The 10,845-nt window shown below is 59.8% G+C and overlaps 1 protein-coding gene across 1 annotated transcript in view; it reads right to left on the reverse strand.

Annotated features, from left to right (window-relative positions):
* Positions 1–4,664, reverse strand: part of PCBP3 (poly(rC) binding protein 3) — a 59,482-nt gene extending 54,818 nt beyond the window's left edge. The window contains exon 1 of the mRNA XM_049807067.1: positions 4,570–4,664. The gene's annotated coding sequence lies outside the window, so the exon portion shown is untranslated. The remainder of the gene's footprint in view (positions 1–4,569) is intronic.
* Between the last annotated feature and the right edge of the window lie 6,181 nt (positions 4,665–10,845).

A 10,845-nucleotide genomic window follows, 5' to 3' on the forward strand; every position in this document is an offset into this window, starting at 1 on the left:
GCAGATGTCCTCTTGCTTTGCTGCAAGCCCCCAGGGAAAACTCAAGCTCTTTGGGAAAACATGCTGTGCAGCTGGTGAGGGATGCACCGGATGGAATGGGATGGGATGGGGATGTTCTCCCACCGTACCACCAAATCCCTGAGCTTATAGACAGGAACCTCAGCAGGATGGCTCCATCTGCACTGTCCCCCCCAGCTGCTGGCTCCCTTCCTGTTGGATGGGAGCCCACTCCCATCCAGTCAGGGTGCAGCAGCCCCTGCACCATTGGGATCTGCTTTGTTCTGCTGCTTGGGGTTTCCAGTGCTGCCGCTCATCACGCAGGGGAGAGAACGATTCTCCCCTGACCTGCGTTCCCATCATCCGCCTTACTGGGTGTTTTACGCAGACAGAGGCAATGATTTTAATGTCCCAGTGAACAAGCTGTCGGGACGCATCAGCCTCAAAGGGCAGACTTCAGAGATGGCTTCTCCTCCCAGGCGCTGCCTGGGCAAGGGAGACCGAATCCAGCTCTGCACACACACACACACACGCACACCATGCGTATGCCACCGGTGCCTGTTATTTTCCAGCCTTCTAACAAACGTCCTTCAAAACCCCACTCCTCGAGATGTGGAGGTGGTGAGCCCAAGGTGGGGGGGCTGTAGGTGAACTGCCACCGGGACGGCACAGCCGCCAGGCAGGCAGAGTGGGCAGCCCCGCGGGCAGGAGCCGGCGTGACGTGATGGGACCTGAGCGCTCTGAAGTCATCACGAGTCTCGGCAGAGATGAGCTGAGAAAAGCCATGAGCGGAGCTGACATCTGCCCCCTGGGCGGGTACCTAATGAGCAGAGACATTGTCCATTTGGGGAGACGAGGTAAAGTTAAAAGATTTCTGAGCTGACACCTGGCAGCCTCCATCGGTATTCCTGGTGAAACAGCAAGGGAAGGAGAATGGAGACGGGGGGCTGAAACCAGTTCCCCCCCCAGGCTCTGCAGCAGTGGGTGAGCAGGATGGGGATGGCATTGGTGTCTCAGCATCTCATCTCCGCTGCCTGAAGCTCCCTTCTTTGTGATTTTCTGCCACGTTAGAAGAAAACCTGGTGCTTTCTGAGAGCTGCCCCACCAGGAGCATCCCTGGGGGGGGGGGTCTGGCTGGGTCTCGCATGGCCCCATGCCTGCCAAAAAGGCAGTGGTATGGGGGGAGCATGTTCCTGGGTCCAGCGCAGACCAGACCCACTCTCGGCCAGGATCCGGGCATGGGCAAAGGGTCTCCTGTCCCATGGTCCCCACAGCCTGGGAGCAGCATGGCACTCAGCAAAGCCCAGGCCCCTGGCATCACCCAGCAGCGCCCCCCCCCCCCCCCCCCCCCCGCTTCCACAAACCTAGTTCAGTCAGTCCCTATAAATCCAGCCTCCATAAACCCTCTTGTCATCAGCTCTTCCCTAACTTAGCTCAAGCCTCTTTGTTACCCACCACCTTCAAACAGTGCCTGGTGATGAGGTGGGAGCTAGAGAGTGGGAGAAAGAGAGCCCTGTATCACCTCTATCACCTCCCGGTTTTCCCCTCTGGAAAACCTGGCTCTAAAAGCACTGGTGAGCCAGCAAACTCCCCCCATTTACCCACAAAACCCCAGTAGGCAGGTTGTGGGTCCACCTGGGAAAGCGTGCTCTGAGATGCTTTCCTTCCCACCCACCTGCCTGCTTTCCCAAAGGCCACGTGGGTTTTACAGGGAAATCATCTCCTTGGGACCATCCTGGGTGGAAGGAGGTCCTCGAGCATCCTCAAGGCTTTCTACCAGCCAGCAACAGCTTAAAAAACTTGCCATTGCTCCGCACAGCTCCATCGACAAACATCCTTGGGTCTAAACCATGTAGCAAGCAGAATTTTCACCTGGGTAGCTCTGGGGTTTTTTGCTCCTTTCCGACGGATATAGCCAGAAATGCCTAACCCGGGGTGCAAACCCAGGGGTGGCTTTGCCTGGGATGCCCAGGAGCGGAGACAGCAGCTGGGCTCCAGCCACTCCTCCCTGGCATCCGCTGACCTGCTGGGCTCGAGCAGATGGAGCGGCTGCAAATCCCCCCGTAAGCCAGGGAAGGGAACTAATCTCCTAGAGGACGAATCGGTTGGTGAGAGGGGGAAGCTTGGCCTTTTGCTTTTTCCTCCCTCTTCCTGCAAACAGCAGCAGCATCTGGTGTGCCTGGAGGGACCCCAGCATCCCCAAGGGTGGAGGAGGCAGTGCTGGGGGCTTGGGTACCTGGTGGAGACCTGGTTTGGGGACAAGCAGACATTTCATTTAGGTCACAGCAAGCTAAGCCATTAAGTGCCCTACCCAGGGAGACACAGCAGCTGGTGTCTCCTTGGGGAAAACTGGTGAGTTTTTAAAACTTCCAGAGCACTCCCCGGCCATGAAGGGCTGGGGGTTCACTGCACATGAGAAGTCCTTGGTGGGCTTAGGAAGCCTTAGGAGCAATCACTGGGATGAGACGGACCGTATGCAGTGGAATCACTGGTACTTCCTCGCCTTTGGGGAAGGACAGGAATTAGGTCCATTGGAGTGGGCTAGTTTAGGTCCTCAGGATGGGATTTGGAAAGACAGACATGCTCTCTCCAAAACCTCAACATCACTAAAAGGATTAGGAGTGATGTAACATGCCAATGTCAAAGCACTTGAGCCAGAGCCGTGCCCCAGCGACAGATGCCACCAGCAGCTCCCTGGGACATCACCCATGGCCAAGACCACCCATGCATTTCAGAAGGGTGTTTCTGCCCAAAAGACCCCAGAGCAAAGGTCAGCCCAAGGAGACCCCAGGGTCTGCACAGCCTCGTCCTGCTCCCGGGGCCATTCACAAGCAGCCAACCCCCTCCTATTCATTTTCCTTCTGCTCCAGAAGCAACCGAGAGCAAGGCCAGCAAATTTGGTGCCATCCTCCATTCATCTAGGTTCGCTTTTTTCCTTCCATCCTTTATCATTGCCCCTCTTCCCTTGCTTAAGAGCTGGCAAAACTACTCCTGCATGCTTGCAAGGGAAAAATGTCTCACCAGATATTGTCAGCTCTACTCGCAAAACTCTGGGGTGTTTTCTAGCCACGGCAGGGAGAGCTGTTGATGACAGGCACGTTAGCTCTCATCAAGGCTTGAAAGGAGGAGGCTGCAACCCAGGGCAAGGATGGAGACCATACAGGCTGGGACGCATGGCATCTGGGCATGGTTTGCACCCTGGTCCTCTGAAGGAGGAGCATGGATGGCTGGCAGAGCCCAGTGAAGCCCTGGCTGAGGTGTAACAACCATCAGATGGCACAGCATCATTTCTGCTGCTTGCCTGGGGAGCCAGACCCCCGGTACAGAGCCCATGTGCAACGAAATGTCCTGGGAGACAGAAGGTGAGCTATCGGCGTGTGTCCCTGGGGACCGTGGCTATCCAAGCTGTGCAGTAAAACCAGGCAACCTCAAGTCCCTCACTCATCTATCCCCTGGCCATGTGCTGGTGTCCAAAATCCCCTGGAGGGGTAACACCTTTTCTAAGTGGGGAAAATGAGTCACAGAGTTGTCCAGACCAGTGAGCTGCCTGAAGAGGTCCCCCTAGGTGGATTTTTCAGCAGACACCAAAATCCCGATGATGCTACAGGGCTGCTTCTCTGCACCTCACCATGCACTCACCGTCCTCCCCATCACAGCCTCATGTGTCCTGCAAGATCTCTCACCCTGACAAGCTCAGGCAGCACACCCTGGGTGTCCCCAAGGCACCCTGTTCCCCTGACACAAAGCAGCCAACATAGCCAGATCAGGAGAATCTCCTCCAAAGCTATGAGATATTGAAACCTATGGATTTTGCCTGCTGGCTTTGGGCTTTGCAGCTTCCCAAGATTCCCAAGGTGCATTTCATGCAGTGGCCACAGGCAACCACAGTGGAGAGGTTCGCCTGCCCCATGGAGCTGCACCACCACAGAGAAGGGTTTCGTTTCACAGATACCCTGGGAGTCTCCTCTCTACCGCTCCCCAAAATATTGCCTTCATGTTATCAGTCAAATAAAAGCCTTTAAGTACTGAATCATTAAAGGAAGGCTAGAGTCACAGAGCGAGTCAGGCTGTGAGCATTTCTGGAGGTCTCTGGTCCAGCTCCTGCCCTGAGCAGCGTTGCTCCAGAGATGAATTAGGCTGCCTGGCATGAAATAATTTCACCCTGAAACCTCAGAACTTTTTCCGAGCCCTCCATTTTTTTGCCTGCACACCAGGAAGGGCTCTCCTGTGGGCTTTCCCAAAACGCACAAAAGAGAGGAGATGTTCACTTCAGGCACTGAAACCTGCATGCCCTCATCCACTGCCATCACCCAAAGTCCTCATTTTTATAGTTTCAGGAGCACAACGGGCAGCAGAGACCTCATCATAGATCACCCAGCTTCCTAACATCACCTGGGTAAGAAGGGATGGAGCGGCCACACACCACCCCTCAGTAGCACAGAGCCGGTCTGACCTGTGCCTTGCCACCAGCCAGCGTGACCTGTGCCGGGGAGTGGGGGGACATACCACTGTCACACCTGGAGACCCCTGGGCAGCTCTGGACATGCATCAGGGCCATTCCTGCCTCCTTACCCCCTGGGCCGATCTCCTGCTCAGTATGACTTGGAGGCACATCTGGCGGCGTTGGGAAGTTGACGGTGCAGCCGGCAGGGCGGCTCTTGCCCTGCAGACAAAAGGGATGAGAGTCAGGCTGTGCTGGGGCAAAAGCACCCTCCAAACAACGGGCCCCAGTGCAATGCAAGGCACTCAGTTGCTCAGCGGCAACCCCCCTCCCCAAAATCCTCACAAGGGTGATGGGGCAAAGATGTTGCAACCAGAGATGTGCAACCATGTCATGGGGGGGGACCTGGGAGGCAGAGCCCATGTCATGGTGTGCTTGCACAAGGCGGGAGTTTTCAAGGCAGAGACCCCTGGCAGCACCCCTAGCCCCACACTGGCTGTGGTTTGGTGTTTCCATGAGTCCTGTGTTCGTGCAATGTCCACTATGAACACACATAGCAAAGCCACACACATAGCAAAGCCACAGATCCCAGGTGAGAAACCCCTCCACGAGCAGCAGCTCAGCTGCTAACATCAGGAATAAGCAGAGCATTTGCTACTTCCACTTGCAGCAGTACATCACTTACATTTCCAAATGCATTGCTTAACTTATTATCGTCTAGTGGCTTTTAAGAAAAAGACCCTGCTCCCTTCCCACCCCAAGCTGAGTGCGGACAGGCTGTGCCTGTGCTGGTCACTCACTCCATGCCCACCACAGCAGGTCCCCATCCTGGGGACACCCACACAGGCACTTCAGCATCACCCAGCATCCATGCTGGAGATGCTGCCACCCCAAGTCCCTAAGGACAAGTGGGTCCTAGCACTGCTGGGAAGCAGCTTTTCCCAAATCCCGGGGCCCTCCAGGGCACTTGGATTTTCAGGAAACCATCACCTTGGGCTGGGAAAGTCTGGACAAGAGGGTTTACTCCTTGGTGGCAGGGATGCATGAGTCATCCTCCAGCCACTGCCCTTGAAATGGAGCCAAAAAAGCTTTTACCCAAAGCAGGCAGCAATAGGATACCGGATCTGGAGCTCCAGGATTAACCCCTTCCTGGGAGAGGCTGACTGCTTGCCTTTGCATGCAGACCCTCTTTCTCCTCCTCTGGTTGATCCTGTGTTTCCCCACAATGTGCACTCACCAGGCTGGTGGACGTGATACCAACAGTCCCCTGGCAAGGCTGGGGGGCACACGCCATGAGACCCTGGTGATGGGCTGCTGCCAGATCAAAGGGGGCTGGAACCACATCCCCTCCAGCTGGTGAATGGCATTTCTCTTCTGCGTGTCTCATCGCAAAGCCTGCCCAAACAGGCCAGAGTTTGGGGTTCGGCAAAGGGAAGAAGCAACCGAAAAAATAAGGTGGAAAATTCAAAGCGCTTCATGATACCATTTTTGGAGGAAAGCATTTAGTTTTTGCACTCCTGAGTGCTTGCTTCATTTAGGAAGTCACCAACCATCCATAGCTCCTGTAAAGGGCTCACCATCAATCGGAGTGCCGAGTCTTGATGGGCTTTCCCCAAAATGGGGGGAACCTGCCTGCTGGAAAATCCCGTATTCCCTCCTCAACACAAAACAGCCCCTTGGGGACACTCAAAGGAGGGACCTTCTCTGCTAAAAAGAGTTTTTCTTCTTTGCGTTTTCCCCACAGGCAGTCAGAGAGGTGGGTAGCACCCAGCTTGCCTGCCAACCTGATGAAAGTGGACCTATTTCTGCAGCGTAGAAAGGTGAGAGCCTCAACCCTTGACTGTGCTGACAGCTCTGGGCATCACTGTGCTGGGACAGGGCAGGAGGATGAAGGTTGCCCCTGTCTCTGCCCCAGGTATCACTGCCCCAGGGCTGGGAGTGAAGGGTCCACCCCAGGGACACAAACACTGTCCCCCAGCCTGGCACACGTCTCCGGCATCCCTGCAGCCTCCATGCAGGGAAAGGCAGCCAGCGGGTACCAGGTGGTATGCTGGCCACATCTTAGTGCCATTATTTCACCTCCCCAATTAGCAGGGTGAAGAAGCAGCGCTTCCAGCAGAGCACTGAGGCCGGGAGGAAGCGCTGCCATTAGCGCTGCAGGCAGTTGCCTGAACCGTGCCCCCTTCCCACGGGGCTGGATCAGGGCACCACGGGCAGCCCTGTGGCAGCTGGGGAAGGGAGGGGGTGTCTGGGGACATTTGTTCCCCCTCCCCAGGCTCTGCCCCGTGGGAGGGACAGCGTGCATGCAGGGGTGGCTGCAGCACACCAGCCTCGCCATGCAGGCGTGACCATCGGCTGGGTGGAAGCCAGCTCCAGCCCTGAAACAAGCCCATGCCCTCCTGAGGCCACTGCAAAGAGAAAGGAAAGGAGCCAGGGGTTACATTTGTACCCACTAACCTGGGCTGGAGCCTCCCAGCGCAGCCCCACGGACCCGGGGCTGAGGCAGCACAGGGACTAAGCATCACTCATCCCACCCCAGGAGTGTGTGGCAGCAGTTTTGGCACCTGCCCCAAATTCCACGGCAGAGCTACACCTTCTCGGCCATCATTTAAAGTGAGCTCAGGCAGGGGTTTCCCTCTCGCATCCTCCCAGAGGCCACTATGGAAATGCTCCTAGAAAGCACGGAATAGGTCACAGAGATTTTGGGTGCCTTTTTCACCTCCCACGAGGCTCTCCATCCATCCCCATGCTGCTTGCTTACAGACGGAGCCTATCTGCCCTAGGTGCTGCTATCCATCCCCTCCACCCTCGGGGACCCCTGTCCACCTCCCAGCCCCCTCAAGACACTGGCACAGAGCAGTGACTGGTGCATGTCCCACCAGGACCACCCGCTCGCCTGCTTCCACATCCTGAGGGATGTGCAGACGCTCTCTCCTCTCGCAAGGATGGAGAGCGTGCACTGTCCACAGCTGCAGGCCAGGAAAGCCTGGGATGCTTGCACCTTGCTGCGTGGCCACAGCACTTGGCTTCGCCCCACACCCCCAGCACTGTGGGAGCCCCTGGGGCATCAGAGCCCCGAGCTGCCCCATCTGCCCCAGGCTCACCATGCCACAAGCTGGGGAAGGACGCCCTGCGGCGCGGGGCTCTGCGCCATTCCCGGGGGGCCATGCAGCATCCGCACTGGGGTGGGGACGCTCTGCAGTGCAGCGGCCACCGGAGGATGCTGCACAGAGCAGGGCTGCTGCGAGGAGGGTGACATGAGCCACCCCCTCCCCAGGACGGGTCAGCAAGGCCTCACCCAGTCCCAGGGGGACTGGCCGAGAGGAGCTGGGCAATAAATGCTGCCCGCTGCCACAGGGGTGATACCCAAATAAACCTACCCCTCTCAATCCGGCTCCATGTGATGTGGGGAGGGGGAAGCAACCCCAGCACAGGGCACCGTGTGCTCTCTTGAGGCACATGCTGATGAACCAGCCCAATTTCAGAGGAAGGACAGAAAGGTCCCAGCTGGGGAAATGGGTTCCCAGGAGATGATTTGCCCAACTGCGGCAGAAACTTCGAGGTGTGTGCTCCAGAAACAAGGCCTGGGCTCCCTTCCTCCCCCCAACACTGATGCTGGGGGGAGATGCACTACCCCGGCTGGGTGCACCAATGAGCAGCTCAGTGGTGACCAGCACACCCAGAGCCCAGGCTCTAAAACAACCACCGGACCGACACCAGTGGGACCCCACAGGATGCTGGCACCCAAAAGTCACCAGCCAAAAGCCACCACCCAGGGCTTGGCCACACAGCATCCCTACCACCACCCGTCCCCACAGGTGCTTCTTCCTGCAGTGGCGGGCGGGGGGCTTGGCAAGCCGCCTCCCTTGGGGACCCCCGCTTGTGGACCAGGGCCACAGGGACAGCGCTTTGGGGCTTGTTTTGGCAGAGGCCAGCCTTTGCCGAGCCAAGCAGCATCCCGGGCTGGGAGTCAGGGACGGAAAACTCTCAGCAGCCTCGCAGAGATGCACACCCGGGGAGGTGGCGGGGCATAGCGGGGGGGGGGGGGGGGGGAGGGGAGCCCCTCAGGATGGGGACACCGGGGACTCACCGCTCCGCGGAGCCACCCCTGGGTTTGGAGGGTGCTCGCCTCCCGCTCCCAGGCTGGTTCCCGGAGCGGTGCCGGTCGTGTGTGTGCGTGTGTGTCCCGCCACCCCCCACCCGGGTCCCTGCGTGGGTGACCCCCCCGCCCCAAGGATGGACCCGGCCGAAGCAGGGCGAGGGCAGCGTGCGGCCGTCCGGTGCGGGGCAGCGCCTCCGGCACCGGCGCCGGCACCGGCGCCGGCACCGGCACCGGCACCGGCACCGGCACCGGCACCGGCACCGGCGGCTCCGTCCCGGACCACCCCGCCCCGAGCTCGCCCCCACCCAGAAAACAACGCCCCAGGAAAGGCAAACCCCTACCTGCCTCCGGACGGACGACGGGCGGACGGAGCGACGAAGGGACGGGCAGGCAGGGCTGGGCAGGAGGAGGGGAGCGCCGGAGTTGGGGGCCGGGAGGGCGCGGCGGGGCTCGCTCCCGGGGAGGTGGCAGCGGGAGCCGAGCGGGTGTGCCCGGCCCGGCCCGGCCCCGCAGCCCTGCCCGGCCCCCCCGGCTCTGCCCGGCCCCCCCCCCCCGGTCCCCGCAGCCCTGCCCGCCCCCCCCCCCGCCCCGGCTCTGCCCGGCCCACCCGCCGCCCCGCCCCGCCGCCCCCTGCCCCAGCCCCAGCTCCTGCCCCTAAGCCTACCCCAGCCGTTCTCCTACCCCGGCCGTTGGCCCTGCCGGGTCCCGGCTCCTGCCGCAGCTAACACCCCTGCCCCAGACCCTGCCCCTACCCCTACCCAAACCCCTGCCCCTGTCCCTTTCCCAGCCCCTGACCTTCTCCGCCCCAGTCACTGCCCATTTCCCAGCCCCCGTCCCTGCCCTGCCCTCGCCCCTGCTCCTGCTCAAGCCCGTGCCCGTGTCCCAGACCCTGCCCAAGCGCCTGCCCCTTCCCCAGCGCCGGCACCAGACCCTGACACTGCCCGTGCCCTGATCCTGCCTCTAAACCTGCTCTGCCCCTGCCCGAGCCGCTGCCCCAGTTCCTGCCCCTGCCCCATCCTTCGTGCTGAAGCCAAGCCCTGGCTCCAAGCCCCAGCAGCCAGGCAGCGGGAGGATGCCAGACCTTGGGCCTGGGGGGTTCCCCCCCGCCCCCCCCCCCCCTTTGAGCTATCCGATGATAGCTGGGGTGACCTGTGCTGCCAGCACCCTGTCCTCTTTCCACAAATGAATCTGCCAGCCCGCCCCTTGCACCCCTGGCTGCTATCCCGGGCTGGGGGGAGTCCTGCCAGTGACTGGGGCTGGTAGCAGCAGCATGACTTTGCCAAGGGACACACACTGGGGTGGGTGGGGGTCCAGGTGACACTGCTCAGGGTTATTAAAGCCCACCAGTGCCCCCAGGGTGCTAGCACTGCCAGGGGGCACAGCATCACCCTGATCCACACCCTGGGGTGCTCCTGCCCCCAGGTCCTGCTGCACATAATGAAGGGACCCAACCCTGCCACCGTCCTGGCAATCAGGGGATGGAGAGGCAGGTCCTACCAAAGGCTGTGCCCCTGCCCGGGGGGAGGTACATGGTGGGCATGGGGAGCCTGCAGACACATCTGCTGTGGTCTTGCCATCGTCCCCAGGACCAGTGCCAGCCTGGGAGGGGACATGAGCCAACTCCTTCTGCAGCACCAAAGCTGTCCTGGTTTCCTCCCTAGAGAGGAAGCTGCTTCAGGGAGAAAACGTGCTGTCATTAAAGAAAGGGCCTGGGATGTCCCCCATCTAAATAACACACCCTGGCTTTATCACTTTGGCTGAGAAAAGCAGGAGAAAACCCCAAGTGAGATAAATGCTGGTCCAGCCCCCACCATGCTGGTTTGGCGGTGAGCATCTTTGCACGGGTGTTGGGGGGCTCAATGGGATGGGAGGCCTCTGGGTGGGAAGATCCCAGGCTGGCATGCGGCCGCCTGGACCCCTCACAGCCCTGGGAGGGGGATTGTGGGGTGTGACAATCCCCAGACATCTGGGATCCCGCTGCCGCGCTTCCAGGCGGGAACATATAAATATTTCAGAGGAGTAGCCGAGCCCTGTCAGGTTGCATTTGCTTCTGGCAGGGTAAGTGCTGGGAGAGGGGGAGGAAAGGGGGGAGAGAAGATGCTCTCAGAAGATGCATCATCTCCCGGGAGATGAGGGCACCAGCTCCGGGGCCCAATCCTCGAGGGTCTCCACCTCTGCTTGGTTTGCCTATAAGGATGCTCTCGCCTCTGAGACTGGTGCAGTCCTGCTTGTCCTGACATTTGGGTGTCACCCCATAAGCACATCTTGGGGGCTGCTGCCAGGCTGTGCCGAGGGGAGGGAGGCT

This window comes from Accipiter gentilis, chromosome 1 (assembly GCF_929443795.1).
Source record: "Accipiter gentilis chromosome 1, bAccGen1.1, whole genome shotgun sequence".
NCBI classification, from domain to species: domain Eukaryota; kingdom Metazoa; phylum Chordata; class Aves; order Accipitriformes; family Accipitridae; genus Astur; species Astur gentilis.